The following is a 26414-nucleotide window of genomic DNA, read 5'->3' as shown; positions in this document are numbered from 1 at the left end:
GTTTTTGAAATGATATAATAAGAATTGTGTCTTGCATCCCTCCCCCCAATTACACAAGAAATCTGTTGAAGTTTAAATCGTGTTTTTATACTTCTTTCACATTTCCTCAGAACTCAGAACAAACCTGGACACAAAAGAGTATTTAATACATAGCCGAATGACTGATAAGAAGCAAATTATATATGATACTTATATATTTTGCTATTTATCAACTTCCACTGGAATAAGAATTTTTTAATTGCAAAGTATAGAGTTTAATTAGACAGCATGATAGTTAAGGAAAATAGCCCTTTGCCTCTGCATCAGTACTGCTCAAAAGATAATACTTCAGGTGTTAATTTCATCTTCAAAAATATTTGTTATAAGAAGAGAAGCTCTAGACGAACTACATATAAAATGTAACTTTAATATTTATTTATTGTTTCTATTATGAATTTTTAAATTTTGTTCACAGAAATATTTTCCTTGAATCTCATCAAGAAACTGGGAAATGTTTTATTTTGTAGGAATTATTATTTTTTTATACAATTTTGAAAGTTTACTTTCCATTTACAGTTAGTACAAAATATTGGCTCTATTTCCCGTGTTGTATAGTACATCCGTGAGCCCATCTTACACCCGATAGTTTGTACCTCCCACTCCCCACTGGTAATCACTAGTTTGTTCTCTATATCTGTGAGTCTGCTTCTTTGTTGTTATATTCACTAGTTTGTTGTATGTTTTAGATTCCACATATAAGTGATATTATATAATATTTGTCTTTACCTGACTTATTTCACTTAGGGTAATGCCCTCCAAGTTCATCCATGTTGAGGCAAATGGTACAAGTTCATTCTTTTTTATGGCTGAGTAATATTCCATTGTATTTGCATACCACATCTTCATTATCCATTCATCTGTTGTTGTTGTTTTTTAACACCTTTATTGAAATATAATTGCTTTACAATGGTGTGTTAGTTTCTGCTTTATAACAAAGTGAATCAGTTATACATATACATATATTCCCATATCTCTTCCCTCTTGTGTCTCCCTCCCTCCCACCCTCCCTATCCCACCCATCTAGGTGGTCACAAAGCACCAAGCTGATCTCCCTGTGCTACGTGGCTGCTTCCCACCAGCTATCTATTTTTCATTTGGTAGTGTATATATGTCCATGCCTCTCTCTCACTTTGTCCCAGCTCACCCTTCCCCCTCCCCATATCCTCAAGTCCATTCTCTAGTAGGTCTGCGGCTTTATTCCCTTCTTGCCCCAAGGTTCTTCATGACCATTTTTTTTGTTGCTTTTTAGATTCTATATATATGTGTTAGCATACGGTATTTGTTTTTCTCTTTCTGACTTACTTCACTCTGTATGACAGACTCTAGGTCCATCCACCTCACTACAAATAACTCAGTTTCGCTTCTTTTTATGGCTGAGTAATATTCCATTGTATATATGTGCCACATCTTCTTTATCCCTTCATCTGTTGATGGACACTTAGGTTGTTTCCATATCTTGGCAATTGTAAATAACATTGCTTTGAACATTGGGGTGCACGTATCTTTTCAAATTAGTGTTTTTGTGTCTTTCAGATATCTACCCAGGAGAGGAATTGCTGGGTAATATGGTACTTCTATTTTTAGTTTTTTGAGAAACTTCCATACTTTTTCCACAGTGGCTGCACCAATATACATTCCCACCAACAGTGTACGAGGGTTCCCTTTTCTCCACACCCTCACCAACATTTGCTATTCGTGTTCTCTTTGATGATAGCCGTTCTGATTATGTTATCTTAAGTGTTATCTTTAAAAGCCATTTTTCTTTTCTTTAAGAAGTATGATTCATTCATTTCACACGCTCACTTCTAATGTTATGAAAGAAGGTATCAGTGGGAGAGGATGTTTTCACAAAACCAAATCATCAGAACCAGCAGTTTGTACAGGACCAGAAAGTCCAGGAAAACCAATGATTCATGCTTTGAACTCCTGTGCAAATAACTGTAGGAGCATGCAGGCTATTCAAAGACCGTAAAACAAACAAATAAAAAGAGCTTCTTCTCTCTTCTCTCAGGATTCCCTCATTGGAACTGCGTACATCTTCCCAAGGCCAAACGCGAGGAGTTGAAAGACAGAAAAGATTTGGGTATTAGTTTCCTCAAACGAGTTTTTTGTGAAAAGCACTTAGTTTGAGAAGTGAATGGTGTAGAGGTCATTTCCTGATCCATCAATCCTGTCAGCCTCTGATCGCTCTGATGAGAGGTAGAACTTAAGGAAAAATGATCCCACACTGTAGAAAGGGAGGTGTGTTCATATAACTTTTTCTACCTAAAGTAAAAACGTGCCTTTCTTGGAGTAAACTCCTTAATACTAGTCAGTTGTAAAATATGCTTTAGGTAAAATGAATTTCCACCCGGATAATACTTTAAAAGTAACAAGTAATTATAGAGATGTTTGGAACATTTATTTATAACTATGGAACTCTTCTTCCGGAAAACTCAAAGTTCCCTCAGGGGAGATGGATGGCCAGCAAGATTGAGCAGGTTGTGTTATTTGCAAACATCTTATTTTTTAGGGAGGAACTACGTGTTTATTCTTAATATGTCATCAATATTCCTTGCTTCTTTTCATTTGTCCAACTATCCCTGTTGCTTGCACAGGAGAGTACTGTGTGTACAGAGAGTTTTCTCTACTTGAGAACTTGTTTGGTCCGTTCTTTTGGAAAAATAATTACACAGAGTGTCCAATACAGATATTAAAATTGGCGACATCTAGTCCTGTAGCAATGCAGGGTCAGGAGAGATTTGTTTGAGCTGAACTCATTGCATAAAAGACTATTTAGTTTTTTGAGAAGTGAGTCAGCATCCCACAATGTATCAGGCTGAGACGTTATATTTTCTTTCTCGTGTGTGGTACTGTATATAGTGTCTCCCTTCTTTCTAAATCTGCTCTTCCCAGACGGAGTTGGTCTAGCTGTTGTTTGTACTGAGTGGTTTTTGGGGAGGAGGGGTTAAGAATAGCAAGTACAATATTATTATTTTCAGCCCTCTCTTCAAAAAATGCCATGCACTGTATGCATTTACTTTTATGAAGTAAAAATGGTAATTCCCGGTAGAAGTACTCTAGGGAGGATGGGAAACAGATGCTCTGCTCAGATTCAGGGACTGACTTTAAGGTACCATGGAAACACAAGAGAACAGGAAAACAATTGCATAACACTCTGACTTAAAGGCACTGATTGATCAGATGACATGGACGTACCTTGTTTAACGGTGCTTTGCTGATACAGGTTGGCCTGATTTTCTATGGCTGCAAGGAGTCAGGGAACATTTTAATATAACTGATTTATCCTGTCCATCTCTTTTGACTCCACACTTTGGTGGGGAGATTGGTATCATGGGGAGGTACTCCTTTATTTAGATAGAGAAAAACAAAGTCTTGAAAGAATGACTAATAACCAAATTGTCAGATCACGAATTTGTGGCAAACACAGAAAAATCTCTTTAAAGGTTCTGTCGTGTGGGAATGACACGTGTCTTAGGATGAGCGCCCTGGAAGCAGATCTTGAGAAAAGGATTAGAATGCAAGTAGCTTACTGGGAAGTGATAGCAGGAAGCAGAGTTTCTTGGGAGGGTGGGAAATTTAGACAAGAAGGGAAGGAAGCCAATAATAAAGGGTGTGCTACTGAGCAACGTACTGGTGCAGGTAACCAGGCTCAGTCCCTCTGAGGAACTCTGGGAAACAGTGTAGAACACTTTGAGTTGTCCAACCTGAGGAGCAAGAAAGCTGTGGGATTGATCTGCGAGCTTTCGCCCTTCATTGAAAGACAACTGCCCTTGGGGATATTAACTTCCCAGTTGTTCCTGCTGTCCCTGAGCAAGGGCATGCTCCTGCAGCCCAAAAGAGCTCCGAGGAGAGAGTTGCATTGTCTTTGGCTTGTATAGGCATCAGAGGAGTCCTAGGTTATGAGCTGACACTGTTGCCACAGAATGCTAATAATTTATTTACCCAAAGAAGCTGAGAAAGAAAATGAATATATTGACATAAATGAATGAATGAATAAAATGAAATTTTGTTGAGGGGTGTTGTATGGACATGGCTTCAACATACCATCTTACAAAATACTTGTTAATTTCCAAGGGGAAAAGAGTAACGTTACAGTGAAGAAATCTGGCAACCACCTGAGTCTAGTGGTCAAAGTTAATATGACCAGTCATGAGAAAAATTAAACCACATGCCACCTGATAGATGCCATGAGAGCACAGCATCACTTCAAGGACAGTGCTGCCAAAGAAGCATGACCTGACTCTAATCCTGAAGGAACATCAGATGAACTCTGCTTGAAGGACATTCTACAATATGTAACCCGCTCTGTAAACTTTAAAAGCGTCAAAGGCATGAAAATCAAGGAAAGACTGAAGAACTGGTCCACACTGAAGATGTCTAATTGTAACATGTGATTCTGGACTACATAATTTTTCCATAAAGGACAATTATTGGGATGACTGGAAAGCTTGAATGGAGTCTGGGGGTTAGATGTAGTGATATGTTGATGCTAATTTCCTAATATTAACGGTATATTGTTGTTACATAGGAGAGTATCCCTGTTAGTAGGAATTATACACTAAAGTGTCTGGGGGTGATGAGGTATTTTGGCAACCTACTCTCAAATGGTTCCGGATAAAACAGTCTTTCCGGCACCATTCTTGTAACTTTTCTGCACATTTGAGACTGTTTAAAATTAAATACTTCTTTAAAATGTAATTTAAAGAATCAAGGAAAAATTATGTAGAATTTATCCACTGCTCTTTCCTTTTAAAAGGTATCTTAGCTGCAAGAGTAAGAGAGGTGATTACACCTATAACTTATAAAATTCAAAGCTGTCACTGGCTACTTTTTTTTCTTCTTTGAAATGTAGATTGGGAAACAGAGCTAGGAAACAGAGAGAAAGACCGATGAAGCTGGCCTACAGAGCTGGATAGAAAAGAGAGATGGAGAGAATTTTAACAATTTTGAGTTCCTGATTTGGGTTTGTTCCTGAAACCCAGTTGCATTTCTGTCTCTGAGTTTTATCCATTATCCTAATACCCTTCTAATAAATATCTCGTTTTCTTAAGCTAGCTAGATTTGGTTGAATTACTTGCAACCAAAAAATACTAATTAGAACTTGATATAAAAGAAATAGGGGCTGCAAAAGACAGACCCCAACATGTGGAGCTTGATGAGTTCAGGTGAGAAGAACTGAGGATTCGCTGGCCCTCATGTAGGACGATGGGAAACTGCAGGTCTCATGCAGCAGCAAGGCCAGCAGCCTAACCACCCTGCTGCCTCTGGGGACTCGGACTTCACGCCACTAACCCTGGAGCATTGAGGCTTGCTGGCAACTTGGCGGGGTGCCTGTGTTAGAAGCTGTAGGCAGGGTGGCCTCCAGCAAGGACTGCAGAGAGACAGGAGCTCCCTTCAGGTGGGCCTGTTGGAAAGCAGATAAGGGACATCAGTTCAGTGCATAGCCTTGTGAAGAAAAGGCATTTTCCATCTGAGGCCTAGCTAAGGAAGGCCACGAAGCTCGAGATGAGCAAAGCCTTACTGGGTGGCAAGTGACAAATTCCCTGCGACCTGCAAAAAAATAAGTGCCTTGTTGAAGAAAATGAGGGATTTGGGGTGTTTGAAATGGAGATATTTGGAGGAAGCTAGAAGAGTCAGGAAGCACTGATCTTCTTTCAAAAAAAACCCTCTGCTGCAAATCCACTGCCAGTCCAAAGACTTGATCCTTCTCACTGACCAGCAAATGGGCAGGAATACAGCCCAGGAGAGGCCAGAGCATTCCGGGACAGATCAGCCCCACTTTGTCACCACTGCCTGGCCTGTCACAGAACCTGAGGCTGATTCTGTAAAGCTCAACGCTAGCAGGAAGGACAGAGCGTTCACTTACGTTGTGAAGAAGCCATGAGGATCGGGGCCCTGCTTCAACTTGAGATTCAGAGTGTGATGGAAAACCTTTCTGTCACTGATATGAGTTTTGAGAACAAGATAAACAATCAGCTGACTAGCTGGATAAACAACAAGGTCCTACTGTATAGCAAAGGGCACTATATTCAATATCCTACGATAAACTGTAACGGAAAAGAATATGAAAAAGAATATATATGTATAACTGAGTCACTTTGCTGTACAGCAGAAATGAACACAACATTGTAAATCAACTCTACTTCAAGAAAATTTTAAAAATGTAATTTTAATGGAATTGTATTGCAAAAAACCGCATGGACTGTTAAGGTGGTATGGCCTTCCCAGCAAAAATCCTTCTCTGTTCTCAGAAATGACCCTGAAAGATTGGACAAAGGAACTCATTCTAACAGGTAGAACCTGAGACAGTCAGATTGGCACAGCAAAAAAACTCACTCTAATTAAAACGGCTGCAAGGTACTTTTATAGATGAGACCACAGAAGATAATTTCTTACCCCAGACCACAATTGGGCTATGAACACAGGTAGTCTAGTTCCAGAAATTCCACACCTATGGCATTTACTGATTCTGTTTTGTCCATCAAAATGAATCTAGAGGTTGAATTCTGCTTCTACCACTTATAAGTTGGGTAACACTGGACGAGTTACTTAACCTCTCTGTGCCTCAGTTTCCCCTCCTTTAAGTGGGAAGGATAATGATAGTGACTACCTCATGGGGTAGTTGGGAGGATTATGTGAATAAACAGAGGTAAAGCCCTTAAAATAGTACTCGGGACAGCTACTGTGTTGTTGCCATTGTTATTTACATTGTTATCAAACTTTAAGTTCTGCCTCAAGGACAAAAAGTGTTATTGCTGGGACAGAGCTTCTGCATCACTAATCGACCCCATTGTGTCTCAAGGAGCCTGCTCAATGTTTTACAGCCAGGATCCGACAAACTCTTAACAGTAAGATCTCCAAATGGCCCCAAACTTTAGATGAAGGGAGATTATGAGGGCTAGACGCCTTTGACGCCTTCTATCTATCGAATCTCATTAACTCAGACCACAGGAGGATGTGTTTTAATTAGGGAAGGAACTGTATTATCGAGTATTCTAAATTTAATTACAGTAGAAAATTCCTTAAAATCCTACGTGTTACCCAAGGAAGCATAATTTAGTTCTTGTCCTATTGGAATTCACAATTTAGTGGAAGAGACAGATTAAAGTCTAATACCATGTGGTCAGGAGCAATAGTAGTTTGAGAAGGAAATGTAGATTGGAGGAAGCGTTGAGAGATGAGTGATGAAGACATGCCAGGCCGAGATGACAGTGTGAGCCAATGTGTAGAGAATTTAGAATTTAAAACTTCATTACAGGGACTTCCCTGGCGGCCCAACGGTTAAGACTTTGCCTTCCAATGAACGGGGTGCGGTTCGGGGAGCTAAGATCCCACATGCCTCGCGGCCAGAAAACCAAAACATAACAGAGAAGCAATACTGTAACAAATTCAATAGACTTTTTAAAAAAAATTCATGGGCTTCCCTGGTGGCGCAGTGGTTGAGAGTCCGCCTGCCGATGCAGGGGACACGGGTTCGTGCCCCGGTCCGGGAAGATCCCACATGCCGCGGAACGGCTGGGCCCGTGAGCCATGGCCGCTGAGCCCGCGCATCCGGAGCCTGTGCTCCGCAACGGGAGAGGCCACAGCAGTGAGAGGCCCGCGTACCGCAAAAAAAAAAAAAAAAAAAAAAAAAAAAAAAATTCATTACATGTTTGAGAATGCTGTGGAGTTCAGTGTAGCAAGCTAGAGCATGGCATAAACAATGGGAGATGCATCCAGAAAGGTAAGCTGGATGTTGAACGACATGAACTTCATACTTTTAAGCAAACATACGCTACTAGCATTAGTAAGAAAAAGCTCCTAGGAATTATTATACTTCAATGAATAGTAACAATATTTTAAATTATCCCGATAATTTAAGGAGATGAATATTGCTAAAATAAAGTTAGTAGCGTGCCTTGCATTTCTAAACTATTTCCTTTGACCTATCATTTATATTACAACATGCTGACATACTCTATCTTAACTCAGAAACTGTGTATTATCAAGATTAACAGTCAAATGTTATTATTCCAAATTATCCTAAGGCTTTCTTCATTTTTGCTCATAGATGATCACCTATTTACTCTTTTCTTGTTCTCACTGGAATTATAAAGTTTGCCACGATATTGCCTGGAGCACCATTTCCATGACTGTGTTTTACATAAAAAGTAAAGTGTGGTCCAAAAAATTGGGGAACCAATAGAATAAAGAAAATTAATGGGTTCTTGATTGCAGGACTATTGAGGGCCCTTCGTATGCTAATATTCATTGTGAAACACCAAAAAAGGATGGAGTAAAGAGCAGTTTTCAAAATTACTTGACCAACATTTACTTCGTGGACCACCTAGTAACACCTTGAGGAAGACCAGTGCTCTGTGGATTCCTGGGTGGGTAAACCTATCTGGGACCCTTCAGGTTATCACATAATGCCCGTCCAGGAGCAGCTGTAGCCCTTAGCTCCCAGACAGCCACGTGCAGAGCTGAATGGTGACAATGAACCCCTTTTATTGGAAACCCTCCTTTAGGATGGCTTACAGAACAATAATTAATTTTATTATAGGTTTGATTTTTCCTCTAAACCATTATTTTTTCAGTAAAATAAATACTGTCTACAGGTGTTTATTTTTATAATAACCTCTTTTATTTCCAGGTGTTTCTGAGCTTGGCAATTATACATTTCTCTTAGTCACAAAAGTTCGTGACAACTAGGAAAACAGAAGGTACCTTCTGTCTTCAGCCATGCATCTCCAAGTTCAAGAAATACACCGAGTCTTATTTTCTTCTGTAAGAAAAAAAAATAAAGTGTGCACCTTGAGGTGGTGAGGGGTGAAGGTGTTAGGAAGAAGTGTCCAAAGCTGGCGGAATGTTGGATTGAGGAAGCTTCTAAACATACCGAGTCCTGAGCCTCATGTAAGACCCCCTAAGTCAAAATATACAGGCAAGGGGCTTGGAATGTTTATCTTTAAAAAGCTTCCCAGGTGATGATGGTACAGCTGGCTGGCAGATTGACAGACTGTGGTGGGAAGCGGAGATTTGTTAAAGCTTGACGCCTTTGTCCCATGACCTCCTTCACATCCAGGTCTATGTGGCATTTGAGTCAGATTTACTTAGAGTGTTTTCAATTGTTTTTCTTTTGAGCCTATAATGATACTCCAAACAGAATCTTTGACTGTTTTCCCTCTCTCTCTTTATGGGTTTCTCTTATCTGACCATGTATTATATATTGATGTTTCCTCAGAGAGCTTTGAGTAATTCGATATTTGGTGAATTACATTTTTCACACGTTATACTCTTTTAGGAATCTAATTGCCTCATGGTCTCAACGACCACCCATACGCAGATAACCTCTTCCCCAAATTTCAGATTTCTGTTTCCAACTCCAGCTGGACTTGTCTACTTGTATGTTCCACAGTCATGTCAGATGCAATTTGTCATCTCTCAGCTCCTGCTCTATGCCTCATACTGTGTGTTCTCTCTTTCAGTGGGTGGCATTGCCAAGTCCAAATCATAGGAGCCATTATTTTATTCATCCATAAATTTCATCTCCTATATTCCAACTTGATATTTCAAGTCCTGATCATTTTCCCTCCTAAATATTTACTGTGTCTCTCCCCAGGTTGCAGAATCTAGAATTCAGGCAAATAACAAATATTAGAATGCTCTTTCTGAACAATATTTAAACACTCATTTTTTATAACGTTATATACATATATAAAAACACCTGCTGAGATAGAAACAGCTGATTTACGATTGAACTTGCAAACAACCCGTTTGAAAATTGAATACTGACTATACTAGTAATTAGCTTCCAAATCAATAAAGGTTTTAAATCTTATTGTAAATATTTGAGAAAAATGGTTATAATCAGAGTAGGATGAAGAGGTAGAGAGATCCTTTAATGGGTATTCTGAAGTGATTTCCAGTTTTTTTTCAAGAGCTTTAGAAATTTATGCTTCAGGGACTTCCCTGGTGGTGCAGTGGTTAAGAATCCTCCTGCCAATGCAGGAGACATGGGTTCGAGCCCTGGTCTGGGAAGATCCCACATGCCACGGAGCAACTAAACCCGTGCGCCACAACTACTGAGCCTGTACTCTAGAGCCTCCAAGCCACAACTACTGAGCCTGTACTCTATAGCCCGTGCGCCACAACTACTGAGCCTGTACTCTAGAGCCCGCGAGCCACAACTACTGAGCCTGCACGCCTAGGGCCCGTGCTCCAAAACAAGAGAAGCCACTGCAATAAGAAGCCCACGCAACGCAACAAAGAGTAGCCCCTGCTCACTGCAACTAAAGCCTGCGCACAGCAACGAAGACCCAATACAGCCAAAAATAAAATTAATTAATTAATAAAAATTTAAAAATAGAACTTCACTTTAAAAACAAGTTTATGGTTGGACAAAATATATCATTTCAGTAGAAAATTTATTTCTCTCTTCTTTTTTTGTTGTTGTTCTTTTTCTCCAATGTATTTTGTGTTTCTTGGATTAAATGACTGGTTTCTTTGTAGTTGTGATATTTGGACTGAGTTCTAGTTATTGGATGTTAGAACTCACAGAGCGCAGTAGGTAACTCAAATTTGCTCATCAAATATTCATTACCTACTGTAATCTGGGGACGGAGAAGGATATGGACTGCAAAGGGGCTTGAGGAAACTTTTCAGCGTGATGAAAATATCATACGTACGTTGTGGTGATGGTTCCAGGATTGTATGCATTTGTCAAAACTGTACCTTATTGCATGTAAGTTATACCTTAATAAGCCTGACCTTTTAAGAAGCTCCACATACAATAAAAAGTACCTTGTGGGCGGGTCTCTTAGCTGGGCAGGGCCTGATGACCAGGAGAGGGCAACTGAGGCACAAGAGTATATAGGGCGACTCAAATGCACGGTGATGGGGTGTGGACTGCCGGAGGCCACCACACAGGCTGACTGCTCGGGCCTGTGGTCTGAGCTCTGGCAGCTCTGGTCCTAGTGCCGAGGCTCCACGGGTGGGGACCGTAGGCGTGTGCCAGCTCCAGCGACGTGGTGGGTGGGTGGTGAACCCAGGTCCCACGGGACCGTGGACGGTGGAAGGTTGACAGAGGTTGCCGCTCCGCACGCCACTCGCGCTCCATGGAGCTAGGAATCCACATGCCTGGGCAGCTTCCCTCTTGCTTTTTAGAGATATTTTATAGAAGTACGTTCAAACAGATCAGCCATGTTTTGGTGGGTTTGGGGTTTGCAGATGGGTTGAAATGAGGGACACAGAGAGAGAGAGATAAACAGGATATAAGAAAAAGATTCTTTGGGGCTTCCCTGGTGGCGCAGTGGTTGAGAGTCCGCCTGCCAATGCAGGGGACATGGGTTCGTGCCCCGGTCCGGGAGGATCCCACGTGCTGCGGAGCGGCTGGGCCCGTGAGCCATGGCCGCTGAGCCTGCGCATCCGGAGCCTGTGCTCCGCAACGGAAGAGGCCACAACAGTGAGAGGCCCGCGTACCGCAAAAAAAAAAAAAAAAAAAAAAAAAAAAAGAAAAAGATTCTTTGATGAGAACATATTTATATCTGAAAAATCCAAGAAAGTACATGTGAGAATCAGGGCTGCAATCAACTAAAGAAGCACAGAGGTGGCAGAAAAGAAACACTGTGTAGACTGTTCCCAAAGAACGGTGATAGTCTGGTCATTTTCCTGCAGAGGGGGAGCGATGCATTGGATACAGAGCACAATAGGTTTCGCCTATTTAAAAATTCTTGTTGCTGTTGTGTTTTTTTGGGGTACACGAACCAGGTGTTTGAAATTAGACAAGAATGCCTGTATTTCTGGGAGGGAATCTATAAAGCAGGATTCTATGTACATATATTTTTAATCCCATTCATATTACATCATTGAAGAGCAATTTTTATGGAAAGACTATAAAGAAAATGAATCAATTTATGCTTAATACAACATAACCACTGAAGCAAGACAGGCTTGAACAGAGTAAAGTAAAATGATGTTTTTGATTCTTCAAAGGATTTAAGATTGCCAGCAAACTGTAAGAACCTAGGAGAAAGGCATGGAACAGATTCTCCTTCATTTCCCTCAGAAGGAACCAACTTCCAGACACCTTAATCTTGGACTTCCAACCGCTAGAACTGTGAAAGAAAACAATTATATTGGGGCTTCCCTGGTGGCGCAGTGGTTGAGAGTCCGCCTGCCGATGCAGGGGACGCGGGTTCGTGCCCTGGTCCGGGAGAATCCCACGTGCCGCGGAGCGGCTGGGCCCGTGAGCCATGGCCGCTGAGCCTGCGCGTCCGGAGCCTGTGCTCCGCAACGGGAGAGGCCACAGCAGTGAGAGGCCCGCATACCGAAAAAAAAAAATTATGTTGTTTAAGCCACTCAGTTTAAGGTATTTTGTCCTGGCAGCCCTGCAAACATACTGGGGCTACGGAAAAATAGCATAAAGGGTATTTGAGTGAAAAAAAGGGCATTCGAGTAAAAAAATAAAGGGTATTAGGAATCCTTAACAGGGGCCTACCTCACACCAGTCATTTCTTCTATAGAGACTCCAAGAGGTAGCAAATTATTTTTTTGACCATCCACACCTCCTGCTAGGGAACACTGAGTTTCGTCCCTCCCTCCAGCTCCCAGCACTTTGTAGACATCTTCATCATTGTTCCCATAAAATTATCCTGAATGATTTCTTTCTATCTCCACTTATCCCACCAGACTGGGGGCATCTCAAGAGCAAGGACTCTCTCATTCTCCACATTCCTTAATTTCTAGCACACATTCTGGCACACGTTAAGTGCTCAATACACACTCATTAAATAAATGAGTGGAGAATGTGCATCATTCAATGAGAATTTAAGGTGTGCAAGCTTCCCATGGTCTTATAACTAATAAAATTTGATAGGAATTAAATCTAGTTCGTCACGAAACGGGTCAGCACTGCCTTTCTTTGGTGGGCACAGCAGCTCACCTGGAACAGACTTCCCAGGCAGTGCAGGCTGGCCGTGGAGACACAGACTCTGAGCCTTTTGCCGCTGTGTGAGGCTTGGGCCTATTGCCCAATCTGAAGACCAGAGATGGTAACAGCACTGCCTACCTCACAGGGCTGTTGGGAGAGTGAAACAGGCTAACACACGTAAGAAATGCTTCTAATGGTGCCTGGCAGAGAGTTCGCGCTCAGAGAGTGCCAATCATTATTACTGGAGTGAAGACTCACTTGGGAAGACTTCGGAAGTCCTTCAATAATTTCTTGAATGTCTACTATGTGCCTGCGTCACTGTGGATAAAATGAGGGTACAGATCTGTTCTCAGTGCTCATTGACCTGACAGCCTAATGCAGAAGGCAGAGGGTAATCAAACAATCACAAAATAAATAAACAGTTCAGTTGTGACCATTGCTGTGAAGGAAAGAGGCTAGAACTTTGAGACCAATGACGGAGGATTTAATTGGCTGGCAGGGTCAGGGAGAAGGACCTGAGATCTGAGGTGTCTGTGGAAGGTGGCTAGTGAAGATGTGAAGAACACCATTCCAGACAGAAAGAGCTGACGTCCAAAGGTCCTGAGGCAGTAAGGGCTTTTCGGGTTTGAGGAAGAGAAAGGAGGCCAGTATGGCTGGGGTGCAGAAAGTGAGAGGAGCAACAAACTTATGGTTACCAAAGGGGAAAGGTCAGGGGAGGGGTAAACTGGGAGTCTGGGATGAATATATACACACTACTGTATATAAAATGGACAATCAACAAGGACCTACTGTAGAGCACAGGGAACTCTACTCAATATTCTGTAATAGCTTATATGGGAAAAGAATCTGAAAAAGAATGGATATATGTATATGTATAACTGAATCACTTTGCTGTACACCTGAAACTAACACAACATTGTAAACTAACTATACTCCAATAAAAATTAAATTAAAAAAAATGAGGTTGTATAAAAACACAGCGGCCAGCTCCCACAGAACTTTATCAAGTTGATCAAAAATGGTCAACCCTGAAGAATATTAAGCTTATTGGACTTCAAAAATAGAGAATCTTTTGGGTATCCAGGCAAAACAGATCAGTTAACTTACAAAGGAAAAAAAATCAGGATGCTCTCAGACTTCTTGACAACAAAATTACATGTGACAAGGTAATGCAGCAATAACTACAAAATTCTTAAAGAAAGAAAATATGACCCAAAGATTTCCTACATAGCCAAGGTGTATTTAACGTATAAAGAAAATAGGTAAACAGTTTTGAAAATACAAAAATTCAGGAAAACACATTCTTCAAGGAGAAGTTCTTTAAGATCTTCTTGAAGAATTCATACCTCACAAACTACAGCCAACCTAAAGATAACTAGGAACACAAAAGCAAAAAGAGTGGTCAATATCTTTAAAATATCTTCATGCCACAGACAAGAAAGAACTTTCATCTGGGAAACCAGATGCTGATTTCCCATTCTTGCAACCAGCCCCAGTGTCTCCAAGTGATTCTATTCAAATCACTTACTTGGCTTGGGGCTCCTAAAATGGGAGGATGTGAATAAGAAACTGTTGGCAGTTAAGACTGGGGCCAAACTATAGAGGGAAACAGCCAAGAAGTGGTAGCTTCATATCAAGAGAGAGCCCTGTTCAGTGCTGGAACACTCGGTTTCACTTTCAATCACTTATTTCTATGTGCTGATCACTGTTCTAAACACCAGGGATACAGCAGTGAACCCAAAAGATAATGTCCCCGGTCTCATGAAGCTCATCCTCTATTGAGGGAGTGGGGCAGAAATCGACGTGTATACAAATCTGTGTGTGTGCACGCAGGTACATACGCATTATAATATCAGGTGGTGGTAAATGCCAGGAAGAAAAATAAAGTTGTGCATGCACGCTTGCGTGCGCGCGCCCGTGTGTGTGTGTGTCTCGGGGGTTATTAAAGAATGACTGAGGGCTTCCCTGGTGGCGCAGTGGTTGAGAGTCCGCCGGCCGATGCAGGGGATGCGGGTTCGTGACCCGGTCCGGGAGGATCCCACATGCCGCGGAGCGGCTGGGCCCGTGAGCCATGGCCGCTGAGCCTGCGCGTCCGGAGCCTGTGCTCCGCAACGGGAGAGGCCAAAACAGCAAGAGGCCCACATACTGCAAAAAATAAAATAAAATAAAATAAAAAATAAAAGAATGACTGAGATAGAGGCATGCTCTTTGTATAGGATGATCAGGAGAAGCATGTGGTGGATCGGACACCTGAAGGAAGTGACAGCTCAAGCCACAAGTATATTGAAGGAAATGCACTGAAACCAAGAGAACAACAGCAACGAGGAAGAGTGTGTTTGATATTTTCAAGGGATGGCAAGGAGTCGCATGACTGTGAGAGTGGGTGCGCAGAGAGAAAGAAGAGGTTGGAGAAAGTGAAGAGAACCAAAGAACTCAGAGCCCTGTAGGTCACCGTAAAACCAAATGGTTCAATTTACATTCCCACCAACAGTGCAATGGGAAGCAGCCGCATAGCACAGGGAGATCAGCTCGGTGCTTTGTGACCACCTAGAGGGGTGGGATAGGGAGGGTGGGAGGGAGACACAAGAGGGAGGGGATATGGGGATATATGTATACGTATAACTGATTCACTTTGTTATGCAGCAGAAACTAACACACCATTGTACACTAATTATACTCCAATAAAGATGTTAAAAAAAACACCCTGAATTGCTCTCTAAGAAAGGTTTTTAAGCAGAGAACTAACATGTTCTGGCATTTTTTCCAGTCTATCATAATGTGAATCTATCTATCATAAAGTATAAAAAGGCATGCAGTGAAAAGTTTCCTTCCTATTCCTATGACTATGATCTCACAGCCTCCCGTTGTGCCCACTCCCCCAAGAAACCGCTGCTAACAGTTTCTTGTGAATTTTGCCAGCGCTGCTTTTTTATTTTTACTTTTTAAAAGTTTTTAAAAATTGAAATATAGTTGATGTATACTATTATATAAGTTACGGGTGTACAATATAGTGATTCACAATTTTAAAGGTTATACTCCATTTATAGTTATTATAAAATATTGGCTCTCTTCTCCGTGTTGTACAATATATCTTTGCAGCTTATTTCATACATAATAGTTTGTACTTCTTAATCCCCTACTCCTATCTTGCTTCTCCCTTCTTCTCTCTCCCCACTGGTGACCACTAATTTGCTCTCTCTGTGAGTCTGCTTCTTTTTTGTTATATGCACTAGTTTGTTGTATTTTTCAGATTCCACATATCAGTGATATTATACGGTATTTGTCTTTCTCTGTCTGACTTATTTCACTTAGCTTAATACCCTCCGAGTCCATCCATGTTGTTGCATGTTGCAAATGGCAAAATTTCATTTATTTGTTTAGCAATTGTACATAATGCTACTATGAACGTTAGGGTGCATGCATCTTTTTGAATTAGTGTTTTGTTTCTTTCGGATATCTACGCAGGAGTGGAATTGCTAGGTCATATGGTGGTTCTGTTTTTAGTTTTTTGAGATTGCCAGAGCTTCTTTATGCATATGTGAGTGTATACAAAACTTAATTTTTTATCCTTCTTTTTTACACTAATGGTAGCATCCTAGGCAAGACTATTCTGCCCCATGCTTTTTTATTGAAAAAATGTATCTTGTTATATAAATAACTTGAAAATCTCCTTATCTGCACACAGACAGAGGTGAATTCTCAAGAAATGGATGGATCTAACTTATTTACTGGTGCCCTATTGATGGGCACTATTATGAGGTAGGTATAATTCTGATTCTCATTTTACAAATGAAGAAACTGAAGGATAGAAAAGTCCAAAAATGTGTTCAAAGATGTGTTCCTAGCAGTAGGACTACCCATGTAGTCTGACTCCAAACACAGCCTCTTACCCAATACTCCACAGGGACTCTTTAATCCGATTTTACACTTTTGCCAATATAAAAGGTGAAAGTAGTATATTTCCCCCCATGCATAAGCATTTGATTGATCTGTTATCAGTATAGGGTCAGAGAGAGGTGTTTTTGAGATAGTATGGGGAAACCTGCATGCTTATGTGCTGTCGGGAATGATCAAGGGGAGCGGGGAATTTTTAAATTAGGAGACAGGTGAGGATTGCTGGAGTGGAGCCTTGAGCAGGTAAGAGCAGGTGGATCTCAGTGCACCTTAGACAGGATTACAGAAAGTTCATCGATAGTGACATAGAGAACAGAAGAATACATGGGCACGCATGCTGCAACATGGGCTGGTGGGACGCTGGAAATCTGTGCCAGCTCTCTTCGGACTGCTCCATTTTTTCTCAGTGAATTAGCAAAGCAGGTCTTCAGCTGAGAATGTGGATGAAGGAGAGGAAGACATGAAGCAGTAGTTAGCAGAGAGAGAGAGAATGAAAGAACTAGAGAAACATAGGATGATTGGGAGGCAGCATTAGGAGGCCCCTTGAAATTCATGGTCATGATGATGAAGCAAGAGCAACCAACATGGTGTTTCTCTGGCCACGTTTAGTTGAACAGATCCAGGGGTGGAGTAGGTAGAAAGGTGGATTTAATCAGAGTTGGGGTTTCAATAGCAAGTTCAACCAGGCGAGAACGCGCAATACCCGTATCAGAGACACCAGACTTTAAACTGAACACTGTTACTAGAGATAGAGGTGGACATTTTATAATAATAAAAAGACCAGCTTACCAAGAGATGCAACAAGTTTAAATTTGTATGGACCTAGAAACTTAACCTGAAAAATACAAATTTTTAAATGACAGAACTTAGAAATGAATGAATTCATTTTCTTAGTAGGAGATTTTAACACAATTGTCTCAGTAATCCATAGAAGAAATAGACAACAGCAAGAAAAAAGGATTTAGAATATTTGAATAGCATGCATAACAAACTTGGCCTCATTGAATATATATTAAACACTGTACCCAATAACTCTAGAAGAGAGGATCTTATCAAATGCACATGGATGATTTATCAAAATCAACCAAATTTGGAACATAAAGCAATTCTTAACAAATTTCAAAGGATTGAAATCAGAATACTATTTCTGATCATGGTAGATATTAAATAGATAGAAAAACAAAAAGAAAACTTTAAAATACCCATATGTTTGAAAATTAAGCAATATACTCCTAAATAATCCATCAAAGAAAAAAGTCATAATAAAAATCAGAAAAAAATGTTAACTGCAAAATAGTGAAAATACTGTTTATCAAAACTTATGAGATACAGCTAAAGCTGTGCTTGGAGAGAAATATATAGCCTTAAATACATACGGTAGAAAACGAGAAAGGCTAAAAATTAATGATCTACTTATTCACTCAAGGAGGTAGAAAATGAACACAAATTGAATCTAAAGAAAATAGAAGGGGGACTTCCCTGGTGGCGCAGTGGTTAGGAATCCACCTGCCAATGCAGGGGACACGGGTTCGAGCCCTGGTCTGGGAAGATCCCACATGCTGCGGAGAAGCCACCGCGATGAGAAGCCCGCACACCGCAACGAAGAGTAGCCCCCGCTCGCCTCAACTAGAGAAAGCCCATGCTCAGCAACGAAGACCCAATGCAGCCAAATATATATATATATATATATATATATATATATATATATAAATTAAAAGAAAAGAAAATGGAAGGAAATGATAAAGATAAGAACATCAATCAATGAGCTAGAACGCAAATATAAAGTACAACAATCAGCAACCAAAAATTTGTTCCTTATAGTAAATTACAAGGTTGACTTTTGGTCTAGAAAATTCTCTTCGACCTTATAAATATCTAGGATGCCAAATATGTTAATTCTTTAATTCAAAACATGAATAATACAGGTTTAATTATCTTTACAACTTGTATACTTAATACTAAATTTTCCAAGTTTAAAATACGGATACTCACTAAGAAAATAATTATGCCACTCCCAATGATTTTGAGTGTTTTTTCCTAGGGAAATGTTGTTAGGCTTCGTTCTCAGCAAGTGGATTTGTAGTCTGTTTGTTTTTTAAGTACCAGTGGTATCGATCAGTGTGCCACTAGGTCCTTGTTTAAGACACTGATGGGACACAGTGAACCATTTTATAGTTGCTATATCAATGACTCCAAACATAAAGGAAAAGTTGGGTACATACCTATTTTCTCAGATTTGAATTATTTTATTCCCAATTTTCAAGTAAAGTTAGTTTGTAATCCTCATTCAGCAGGTACACAGTTGAAGTTTGTAATTCATTGGCTCTTAAAATATGTAAATGTCTTCTTATCCACTTGCTAAAAATCATTAACAGAATTCATTATTCTCTCCTTTTTCCTGACTTTTTGGAGCATACAACTCTTAATAATATTAGAACGTCTGATTGGATTCTCCAGATCTCAAGGCTGTGTCTGAACCTATTCACGGCATAACTGCTACTAGCAGTTGGTTCAGTGTGAGGACTTGGATGGAATTCATGTGTGCAATTGGTGTATCACATAACTGTATTTTATTCTCTTTGTGACATGCCATATTTCCAGCATGTCACGACCCTTACTTTTTTAGTTCTAACTCCTCCAGGACAACAAACACCAAAAAGAAAGAAACCATTGGGTGGCCGCTCGAGTACTGACCTCAGAACTGGTCCCAGAAGTTGGATGTCCACACCATGAAAAATAAAACACACCCCATCATTGCTGACACTAATTGTGTCCTTCACTTGTGTCTTCTCAGAAGAAAAGCCAAGAATGAAATTGCCATGAAGGACAAGTTCCTTCCCATCACTGGGAGTGGCCTCTTTACTAAAGGATTGAAGCCCAGCACTCACTTGCTGCGGGCTCAGTGCACATGGCCAGTGCCTGTGCTATTCATAGCACGTGAAGAAGGAAGGCGAGACCATCTCCTGGGACATCTAGCTTCCATGACTCAGCAGCAAATCTTTTTGCAAAAGTTAAGAGAAAGTATAATAGGCAAAAAATAGGTGAGAGGAGACTTAACGACATTACTCAGAACTTTCCTTTATGATACATAATTATCTATGATATGTCATCACTTAACATAGTTTTATGTATTACCAGATTTGTAAGTGATTAACTTTTTGAACACTTACAGAGTTGGACTATTGAGAGGAAAATGTGGTATTGGTCAGTCACCAGCAGGGTAAGTCTGAGTTAGCAGGCCCATTTCACTCTCACACATTCTCCTACATCGCTCCATTAGTAACCAGGTTGGTACTCAGACTTCCATATACTAAGTCTGGCCACATGGCTTGCCTCCTGAGCAGTCGCACAGGACCCCACGCTTAGAAGGTCCCTGTGCTTAGAGGTCCCTGGGCTTGGTTTAATGCTCTGCTGTCCCTGTCTTGAATCCTTAATGATTATTAAACAAATAGGTTCATATTTTCATTTTGCACTGAGCCCTCAAATGAGGAAGGCAGTCTTCCATATACCATCCATTAAATTTTATTTCTTAACTTGTTCTGCCTGGGTGAAGAAGAGGAATGCTATTTACTTGAATAGCTACTCAAAATCCCAATACATCAAATCATATAAATTATCATATAATTATTTAACAATTAAAGGCACAATTTAGGGAATTATACCATGTAATATAGAAACCCGATATAGAAACCCAATTTCTTTAGGTGTATGGTTAGCTTGTTTATTTGAGATGTTTCTTGTTTTTTGATGTAGGATTGTATTGCTATAAACTTCCCTCTTAGAATTGCTTTTGCTGCATCCCATAGGTTATGGGTGGTCCTGTTTTCATTGCCATTTATTTCTAGGTATTTTTTGATTTCCTCTTTGATTTCTTTAGTGATCTCTTTGTTATTTAGTAGCATATTGTTTAGCCTCCATGTGTTTGTATTTTTTACAGTTTTTTTCCTGTAATTGATATCTAGTCTCATAGCGTTGTGGTTGGAAAAGATACTTGATACGGTTTCAATTTTCTTAAATTTACCAAGGCTTGATTTGTGACCCAAGATATGATCTATCCTGGAGAATGTTCCACGAGCACTTGAGAAGAAAGTGTATTCTGCTGTTTTTGGATGGAATGTCCTATAAATATCAATTAAGTCCATCTTGTTTAATGTATCATTTAAAGCTTGTGTTTCCTTATTTATTTTCATTTTGGATGATCTGTCCATTGGTGAAAGTGGGGTGTTAAAGTCCCGTACTATTATTGTGATACTGTCGATTTCCCCTTTTATGGCTGTTAGCATTTGCCTTATGTATTGAGGTGCTCCTGTGTTGGGTGCATAAATATTTACAATTGTTATATCTTCTTCTTGGATTGATCCCTTGATCATTATGTAGCGTCCTTCTTTGTCTCTTGTAATCGTCTTTGCTTTAAAGTCTATTTTGTCTGATATGAGAACTGCTACTCCAGCTTTCTTTTGATTTCCATTTGGATGGAATATCTTTTTCCATCCCTCACTTTCAGTCTGTATGTGTCCCTAGGTCTGAAGTGAGTCTCTTGTACACAGCATATATACAGGTCTTGTTTTTGTATCCATTCAGCCAGTCTGTGTCTTTTGTTTGGAGCATTTAATCCATTTACTTTTAAGGTAATTATCGATATGTATGTTCCTATTACCATTTTCTTAATTGTTTTGGGTTTGTTATTGTAGGTCTTTTCCTTCTCTTGTGTTTCCTACCTAGAGTAGTTCCTTTAGCATTTGTTGTAAAGCTGGTTTGGTGGTGCTTAATTGTCTTAGCTTTTGCTTGTCTGTAAAGGTTTTAATTTCTCCATCAAATCTGCATGAGATCCTTGCTGTGTAGAGTAATCTCTGTTGTAGGTTTTTACCTTTTATCACTTTAAATATGTCCTGCCACACCCTTCTGGCTTGCAGAGTTTCGGCTCCTAGTGTCTGGACACCTTTCCTCTTTCACGGCTCCCTCCCACTGGTGCAGGTCCCGTCCCTATCCTTTTGTTTCTGTTTATTCTTTTTTCTTTTGCCCTACCCAGGTACGTGGGGGGTTTCTTGCCTTTTGGGAGGTCTGAGGTCTTCTGCCAGCATTCAGTAGTGTTCTGTAGGAGTTGTTCCACGTGTAGATGTATCTCTGATGTATTTGTGGGGAGGAAGGTGATCTCCGCGTCTCACTCCTCTGCCATCTTGAAGGCCTTCCCTTCATTTCTTTTTATACCCTTGAATGTCTAGCCTAGAACTCTGTGACCATATTCATAGTAGATGATCTCTAGATACTTGCTGAATGAATAAACAAATGAAACAAATGAATAAAGTGGTATTGGTCAGTCAGCTGAATTCTTCATTTGTCTTCAGAAAGGTGATAGTAGCAAGAAGCTCTGGAGTCTTTGGGCATCAGAAAGGATAAGAAATGAGAAGAGGGGGGGCAATAAAGAAAATATTGGCCTTCTTTTCACCAAGATTCAAAGGAGGACCAGGAGAAAAGGCCAACAGAATGAGCCACTCCTGAGGCCAGGACAGCCTGCAAGCAGGCATGGTCTTCCAGCTCTCCAGGGTTCCTCAGTCCATCTCCCTTCTGACCTGCCACTGACATTCAGAGGGTCCCAAAATAAAGCCGAGCAGAAATATCTAGTTATATTTACATCTTAATGGCAGGGGAAAATATATTTGCAGAGCCAAACATTGTTTTACCAGTAACGTTACTACCTGCAATCTAAAAGACATCACAGAGCCAAACATTGTTTCACCAGTAACCTTACTACCTGCAATCTAAAAGACATCACATTCGTTTTTCTTTTGTTTGCTTTGCTTATTTCTGGAAATGTGGTTTCTCTTTAGAATAGCTCCAGGGTGGAAGCATGTGAATACTCCTGAGTTATTAAAACCACCACCACAGTCTTCATATTCAAACGTGGCAAATATAGAAGGTGACTCCCATTTCACCAAGCTATGAAAATAATATTTGGGGGAGAAAATAAGAGGAGAGAGCCCTCTACATACATGCAAGCAATGCCTAAAAGTGATCTGACCCTTTGCTCTTCAAAGTTTGGGCATCTAAAGAGAAACATCATGGGGCCACACCTTCATTTGGCTAAGTATATGGTTTTAAGACACTAAACTACTCATTTACAAGTTTCTGCTTAGATTTTCAACCACATTTTAAGCACGAAAGTTTGCGGCTCGTGAGTTAACAAGATGCCACCAAAGAAAACATTGCTGCATGGGGTGTTGCTCCTGAGATCCTTGGAAACAGCAGATCGTACTGGGTTCCCTGTGACCCTCTGCATTTGAAAAGCATTGGTTTGCTAATAGTTGGTTTCAGGCTGCAGTGGTCCACAAACTGTTTTGTTCTTTTTCTATGGTCTGTGAATGATATGCCTCAAGGAATGATGGCTGATACTTTTTTCATTTTCCTCCCTAATTTTCTCACTAAAAAATGTTTAATTAGTGAAAAGGCAACATATTTATAGATATAATAAAACAGTAGAGGAAAGACTGTTTTAAATATACACACAACATGTTGTGTTTAGATACACACACCCACACACACACACACACACACACGTATATTTTAAGGATACTTTAAATTCATACACATGTGATTCAGAAAACTATACTGTTACGTTTCCCTAGAGTATGATGAAAGTGAACTGTCATATGAACAACAAATTTTTTGAGGTGTTTAAAAATAAAAGGAATATATGTATGCAAAATCTATAAAAGGAATGTTTAAGTTAAGTAATTTAAGATCCAAGAAGTGAAATATATTGAAGACTCACAGTAGCAGACACTCCCTACACACTATCTTACTGCTCATAAGGACTTTAAAATAGGTATCATGTCCCTCATATTAAAAATATGGAAACTGAGACTAAGAGAAGCTAAAATGAATTCTAATTCTAATAAAAGATGAATGAATAGTTATGTTAACAATTTCTAAATTTGCTATTTGCTCTTACATCATGATTTAAAAGTGACAGTATAGTAAAAATTGGCAACACAATATTTTGAATGACAACACTAATGCTCTTTAGTCGATTTTTTCCCCAAAATCCTTAATAGAAAAGCCCAAACCAGGAGTTTAATGGAGGCTGAAAAGAAAGGTGCTGGGATCAGGAAAACAATAGAAAAAGTAATGTATTCCACAGGGCTATAGAACATAATAAATAATTATTATGACAAATAATATATGAGAAAAAATGTTTCAGAGAGTCATTCAGTAAATTGTGTTGTATATGAAATAATTTAATTAAAAATTAATTTAAGTTGAGAATTATATTGTATTTTACTAAATTTAATAGAAAATTCCAGTTATCAGTAAGATTTGGCCACCTAAGTAAACGAAACTATAAGTTATTAGGGACCAATAATTATTTTTTTAATTGAAATACAGTTGATGTATGATGTTATGTTAGTTTCAGGTGTATCACACTATGATTTGACATTTGCATACACTATGAAATGATCGCTACAATGGGGACCAATAATTCTTGCTTACACCTGCAATGCTTTATTCATTTCCCAGGCTGTCAAATGTTCAAACAAGTAGTGAGATCTCCATTCTCACAAAAATTTGCAGCAGATATATTTTCCAAGCTCGAACTGTAGTTCCAGCAGCATTTTTCAGACCTCCATGGAAGTATGAAGGACATTTTTCAAATTTCAAAATGTATTTAATAACAATATAAAATTTATTTAACTAATGAAATTGAGGAGCTTCCATTTACCTTCAATTGAGGGTAATTAATTTGCAGTGTAATGACAGGATAAAAGGCAAATATCAAGAGGCAAATCTAATAGAATTCTATCAATGCCTTCCAAGTAATGAATATGCTCAACTAAAATCGCATGCTTATGGACTGATATCAGTATTTAGCTGGATCTATCTGTGTGAAAAGACATTTTCAAAGATGGAATATGTAAAATCTCATTTCATTAATGATGTCCTTTTGCAGTCAATTTCGATGATAGAGAACAACAACGTTGAACATTTGGCAAAATTTAAGGAAAGGATCCTGAAATGGGATTTTATTTATTAAGTCACTAATGTTAGGGGTTTTATCCATCAGAGTAGGTGTCATTTATTGCAACAGTTTGCCTTATGTAAGCTTAACCACAGAATCACCTACTTAAAACAAAACAAAAATTATTTTTTTACTGAGGTGTAATTGACATACAACATTAGATTAGTTTCAGATATACAACATAATGATTTGATATTTATATATATTGTGAAATGATCACTACAATAAGTCTATAGTTAACATCCAACAATTTTTTTTTAATTTAAATCATCCCACTATCTATAGCGCATGAGCTAGGACTCAAATTATAACCTCAATATATTTTGTCTCATTATGATACACAAATTATGCTATCTCTAATTATATTTAATACAAACTAAATGTGCTATGACCTTAACTCTTACATCCCATTTAATATTTATACCTATCACATTGGGAATTATTTTGTCTTACAGACGAGAAAGACTAAGGCTTGGAGTGGTCAATTAATGTGTCTTAAGTTACTGAGCCAGAACTTAACCCATGTATGTCTGTCTCTAAGTATGTCTTTTCACGTATAACTCTAACTGATGTCTACTTATTCCCATGACAGCTCACAGCGCAGTGGGGCTGAAGTGCTCAGAGCTAAAATGAGAACAGTGCAGTGTGGAGCCCCTGGTGTGTTCTGGTCCCCCCCCTGGTTATAGATCCTACTAAATGTATCCATCTCCTAGTCCGTCTTCTTTATACTCTGATTTTACTCAAAGTGGCCACTTAATTAAAGTTTAGGTATCAATGTTCTGACTTCATTATAGCTTAAATTTAAAATTAAACATGTCATATGTCCATAAAAAGATGGGTACACCAATGTTCACCGTAGCTTTTTTCATGACAGAAAAAACTAACTAAATGCCCATAAACAGGAGTATGAATAATCAAATTGTGGTATATTTATATAATGGAATACTACTCATCAATAAAAACAATGGACTACTGATACATGATCAAAATAAATGGATATAAAAAGTATTATGCTCAGTGAAAGAAGTCAGACACAAAAGAAGACTTGTTGTACAATTCCGTTTCTATAAACTTCAAGAAATGGCAAAACTAATCCATGGAATGAAAAACAGAATAGTGTTTGCTTCTGGCAAACAGAGGGAACAGACCAGAAAAGAAAATGAGAGAACTTTTAGAGTAATGCAATTGTTCTATGTGTTGATTTGGGTGTAAACAGTTATTAAAGCTTAATGAACTGTACGCTTAAGATACACATAGTTTACTATATGTATTTACACTTTAATTTTTTAAAAAACCAAGTTTCTGGGGCTTCCCTGGTGGCGCAGTGGTTGAGAGTCCGCCTGCTGATGCAGGGGACACGGGTTCATGCCCCGGTCCGGGAGGATCCCACATGCCGTGGAGCAGCTGGGCCCGTGAGCCATGGCCGCTGAGCCTGCGCGTCCGGAGCCTGTGCTCCGCAACAGGAGAGGCCACAACAGTGAGCGGCCCGCATACCGCAAAAAAAAACCCAAAAAACAAACAAAAAAAAAACCAAGTTTGTTAAAGGCCCCAGATTTG

General features: G+C 39.5%; 1 long non-coding RNA gene across 8 annotated transcripts in view; it reads right to left on the bottom strand.

Annotated features, from left to right (window-relative positions):
- Positions 1-26414, bottom strand: part of LOC141278828 (uncharacterized) — a 276124-nt gene that overhangs the window by 68826 nt on the left and 180884 nt on the right. The window contains exon 4 of one of the 8 annotated variants that reach the window (XR_012332195.1): positions 766-919. The exons of 6 other annotated variants lie outside the window; for them this stretch is intronic. This is a non-coding gene — a long non-coding RNA (uncharacterized lncRNA). Of the gene's footprint in view, positions 1-765; positions 920-1072; positions 5447-26414 lie in introns of those variants that run through there. One more of the 8 variants, XR_012332198.1, reaches the window with a different exon arrangement.

Source organism: Tursiops truncatus, chromosome 5 (genome assembly GCF_011762595.2).
Source record: "Tursiops truncatus isolate mTurTru1 chromosome 5, mTurTru1.mat.Y, whole genome shotgun sequence".
NCBI lineage: Eukaryota > Metazoa > Chordata > Mammalia > Artiodactyla > Delphinidae > Tursiops > Tursiops truncatus.
The sequence above is the reverse complement of the archived record's forward strand: the minus strand, read 5'-3'. Positions and strand labels throughout refer to the sequence as shown.